Consider the following 5,294-nt stretch of genomic DNA (forward strand, 5'->3'; position numbering starts at 1 on the left):
CTCCGGGGATTGCTAATAATGCGATTAAGAAGATGAACTTGCTTGCTTTCTCTCTTAAACAGTAATTTAGGTTTTGCAAAAGTGATTTAGAATAATGACGACAAAGCTTATATACCCTAATCGCATAATTAACAAAACCCGAGAAAACTCCCCGTAAAACCGGCTACTCGATCGAGTACCCAAGGCTACTCGATCGAGTACCCCCTTACTCTATCGAGTACCTAAGGCTACTCGATAGAGTACCCCCTTACTCTATCGAGTACCTAAGGCTACTTGATAGAGTACCCCCTTACTCTATCGAGTACCTAAGGCTACTTGATAGAGTACCCTACAGGTCAGAAACTTTTCTAAAACGCAACTTACCCTTACTCGACAGAGTAAGGCCTACTCGATAGAGTACCCCAAGACTTATAAATACGGAGTATTACAATATATATATTCAAAAAATTAGAACACAATACCTTATATTATCACATATATACAAACAAACAAAAAAAGGAAGACTGAGAACCAGCGACGGACAATCGACGGGGAAGGAACAAGGGTTTGGAACGGATTTTGAGACGAATTACTAGCTTATTTTCTCGTTCTAATCGTAAGTAATTCAATCCTATCACCGTTTACTCTGTTATTAGTTCAATATAATTAGTTTTTAGGGTGATTTTCGTAACCCTAAAATGGAAATTTGGGGGTTTTGAGTATATTTTGTTAAGACGGTTTTATTTGTGAAAATTGACCATGTTTTGGGGTTTGGTTGGTTTAGATTGTGTTAAGATGTATTATAATGGATTAGTGTACCATCTTATGCCATGTTATACCGTCTTATAGCTATTAGGACCGTCTAATACATGGTGTATGGGTGCTAAGTGGGTTGTTTGGAAGCCGTTCATGGCTGCCATTTGTGGCGGTTTCCGGCTGTTTTGCTGCCGCCTTGGGGAGCCGTGTGTGGCTGCTAGTTCAGGCCGTCTCTGGTTGTGCAGGGTGGTTGTATTATGGTTTTGCAGGATGTTTGTGGTGGAATTGCTGTTGTTGTTGTAATTGTTGTGGTAATTGCAGGCTGTATGCGTTTGTTGTAGAATAATAGTATGCGTATTATATTTGGGTAGGCAATGGGTTGATCGACCAAATGATCAAATAAGGGCTGACCATCGACCATGGCAGGGGCTGTTTGGTTTTTGCCTTCATTTAGCTTTTGATTAGTTAGCTTTTATATACTAAATTTATTTAGTTAAGTTACTAAATGTCTGTTATTTATTTTTTTTAGGTGAAGGATTTGTCGGGGGAGCTTTTTAGCATTAGTTGTTGTGCTCGGAGTTTTGCTAAAGGTAGGCTAGCTACTCAACGTTTGTTAACGGGTTCATTGTGGGTTGTTTGTGTTGAAATGTTGTAATTAATTAAAATGTCGATTGATGGATGTTGTTTGGTGTGGCCTCTAGGCCGTGAGTATTAGATGTGCTATTGGTAGTTTCATTATCATTTTAAGCATGTTGGCATGGCATTGTTGATTATTGTATTATATATCTTCTCATTTCATCTCGCCTGAATATTATTATTGATAAGGAACTTGGCATTGGTTGACATTCTTGCATATTCATCATGGCATTTATTTTTTGGCTTGTTGGCATTTCTATTTGTAATTATTGGCAACGTGGTTGCGGGATGAGATGAGATGAGATTGTATAGGCCAGGCACGGGGATGTGGAAGAGCCGTGGACCTTGAACGTATAGGACAGGCAGGGCATGGTGTTTGGAGTTGGCACTAGACCTGGCGTGGCAAGCCCACATGGTGTGGTTGAGCTTGGGTTATGTGAGAGCCTTGGCAACAGACCACTATGATATGAGTTGAGACGGATGTCTGAGCACTTGAGGCGTGTGCCCTTCTTATCCCTATTATTATCGTTTGTCGTATTTATTATTATTGTAAGTATTAGTTAGTTTTCACATGTTGGTCTTAATTTTTCACATGTTCACTTAGGTTGGCTTGTGTGTTTGTTGTTGTATGTTAACGTTTCCTTCATGGAAACAGTTGACTCGCAGGTTAGTTTTTGAAGTTGTGTCGAATGCTGGATGGGACAGGGACGATGATGACTACAGGCCGTGTCTAGATCACCTAGTATTCAGACATTCACTTAATTATAGACTTGACTTATTTTTATTTCCGTGTCGAAATTGTATTATTTTATTATTATAAGGCTTCTATAACTTTCATTTTGGCCAGCTGGATTATTTTAAAGTATCTTTTGGACGTTTTATCTTGTATACTTACTTCCTCAGGTAGCAGCTGAGATGGTGGCACCTTCTTTTATTTAAAAATGCCTCGCTTAAAGGCTTCTAAATAAGTGGGGGTGTTACAAAGTGGTATCAGAGCGAACAATCCTAATGCCTAAAACAAATGAATCCAACGAACTTAGGATGTGTCTAAATAAATGAACACCGGGTAGAAACTATTAGGAGGCCCCTTAACTCGGGTTAAGGAGACGTCTTTTGTTAGAAATCATATTTTAAATTTCACATATTTTGGTTCAAAGTTTTAGTCATAAAAACTTAAGGATCTTATGCATGCAAAACTATTACAAAGTATGAGAAGAAAATCAATTCTTACATTGATAATTTCGGATAAATGGGCACTAGTAAGTTCTCCTTCTTACTAGATCTTGAGCTTTCCAAAATGGAAGGATAAGATTCAAGTTTAGAATCTCTCCTAAGGAATTATACCCAAGGAATACCCTTAATTATTCTAATTAATATGAGACTAGTATTAATTAAAATAAGCTTAAAATTTGACACAAAAATGGTGTTTTGTTCTCTTGTATTTCGGTCAAGAGAGGAGAGAATTTATGAGTTTTTCTTTCTCTAAAAATATTTCACAAAAATGTAGAGAGTAATTAATTTTATAACACTAGAAAATAAATAATGAAGTAGGGAATAATAAAAGAAAAAACCCTTAGCTTTTTCAAGTAGAAAAAAGCGGTTGGGGGGGGGGGGGGACTAGTGGCCAATGCATGGTCTTTGTTCTTCTCAAGATTAGACTAGGTGTGCATGGCTATATCTAGAGTATAATCATTGTGTTTTTCCTTATTTAAAATAATCAACACAATTTAATTCTAATACTCCCTCCATTTCGGCACGCACACACACATAAAATGGAAGATCCATTTTATTTTGTAATTTGTCAGTTTTGTCATGCGTCACATGTTACATGACATGTCACACTATAGTGTATTTTTAACATATTAAAAATCAACATATTAATAAAATATGTCACATACAAAATTTAACTAGTAATTCTCGATTACTTGTACCAAAATGGTTTATCGTATTATAAATTACAAGGACTTGTATTTATAATAAATTATTCAACCTGTTTCAATTGTTTCGTAAACAATAATTTAATCTAAGTAATAAAACAATTCGATTACTTAGACCGCATCTAATTTAATCGAATTATAATGAGATACGATAATTTTACTCATAAATCATCCGTCAATTTTAAGCAATTTAATTAACTCGAATCGGCATACGATTAATTAAATAATCAATTAAGAGTATTACCCTATAGGTATGACCTCAGGGTATCAACTGATCACCACTGTCGCACGACAGTAATGTCAAACTCTAGTCAGCCAATCATTACCGATATGTGTGGACCAGTTGACTGTCATGTTACAAATAATTTAATATTGTTATTTTTTTTTTTTGACAACAAGCACTGAATAACTTACATTACTCCAGATGTTACAGAATAAGCTATTCGACTAAGTAACACCGGAAACCTGACTACCAAATCTAGTGCTGCCAAGCCATACCTACAGATAACATAAACATTAAAAAGGATTAAGACTACAAGAAGGCAAACTAGAGCATCAAAGGTATGTTGGTGAAGGAAGGAGGAAAAGCCACGGAAGGCCTCCAAAAACCGTCGATAAATACGAGCCGCAGAGTGACAATATCAAGGTGTACTTACGCTATTGCGAAAAGAGCGAAGAAATACAATGTGGTAAGCAAGACGACGAAGTCCGCCACCGATGGAGATAAATCTCCTACACCTTAGAGATCGAACCCTTTGAGCGTAAGACCAACAGATCCAGAAAGCCGACGGGCAAAGTCCAACATGAACACGAACACGAACCCTCGGGGACAGGACACCGATGCTCATAGTCGGATGCGAAGTTACCATGACCCTAAAACGAATAAAAGACACGACGCTACGAGCCACCCCAAAGATTAAGGGACAAGACACCAATAACCCAAAGGAGGTCTTTATTAACATGAACAGAGAAAAGAGCAGCAGCATGAAATATGGGACTTAGACCACCGCAGCCGTCCAAACCAACGCCTCATCCAACCCAACATAGACCCACCCGACCACACCTCAAACAGACACCAACTCCAACACTGACCCACTCCTGTCGAGACCAAGGCGAAATCATCACAACAACCAAGGCAGACAAAAGAACAACCCGCCAACACCATAGAAACACAAGCTCCAACGATGGCCACCGGCGCACCTAAACGAAAACCCAACAACAACACCAAAGCACTTACATGTAACCACACTAAGGAACAGAGACCCAGGCAGAGACCAAAAACACGCTAAAAGGATCACAGACACTCCAACGAAACCCGTTTCACCAAACAACACCTCGTAGGACCACCGCCAACCATGCAAACAGACCAAGTAAGGAACATCACTGACCGACACAAGTGGAAAATAAACAGGGACCAAAAGGTGTAGGGAATGGGGGGATCACCCAATCTGACCCTAACCAGGCCCACTAAGAGCAACAGTGATGCAGACGGATGAGCTATACTCATCGACACAGACGGACACACAAAACACCAAAGCCAACCCAGAAGTGGGGGGAATGGGGGGATCACCCCTGGGTTGAGACCAAAAGAAAACGACGGTGACAGGACACGGGGACGGAAGGGCGGGATCGACAGTGAACCAAGACCTAAACCCGATGGGTTAAACCCATCCCAAAAGTCAGACAGGAACGAAAAAACCTGGGAAACCGCCTAACCGGGGGTGGGGGAAGAAGACCAGGGGTCGGGGATCACACCCCGGAGGCACATGCAAGACCAATTGAAAGAAGGAAATAGGAGATCGATGTGAAAAAGGATGACCACCGAGCAAACCACCACAAGCACCACCCACTAACACCCAAAACTCCCCCGGAAAATGAAAGCACCGATGATCCGCCGAAGAGTCCGAAAGAAATGGGATAAGTGAAGGAAAAATGATCAAAAAACAATGAGACGGTCGTTCGCCGGAGATGGGCCAAGTGATGACC

At 39.9% G+C, this 5,294-nt stretch overlaps 1 long non-coding RNA gene across 1 annotated transcript; it reads left to right on the forward strand.

Moving 5' to 3' along the window:
* The first annotated feature begins 466 nt into the window (after positions 1-466).
* Positions 467-2,245, forward strand: LOC141598380 (uncharacterized). Its single transcript, XR_012523469.1, has 3 exons — positions 467-595; positions 1,265-1,325; positions 2,027-2,245. It is a non-coding gene; the product is annotated as an uncharacterized LOC141598380 (long non-coding RNA).
* The last annotated feature ends 3,049 nt before the right edge of the window (positions 2,246-5,294 follow it).

The sequence above is a fragment of the Silene latifolia genome, chromosome 9 (genome assembly GCF_048544455.1).
Source record: "Silene latifolia isolate original U9 population chromosome 9, ASM4854445v1, whole genome shotgun sequence".
Taxonomy (NCBI): domain Eukaryota; kingdom Viridiplantae; phylum Streptophyta; class Magnoliopsida; order Caryophyllales; family Caryophyllaceae; genus Silene; species Silene latifolia.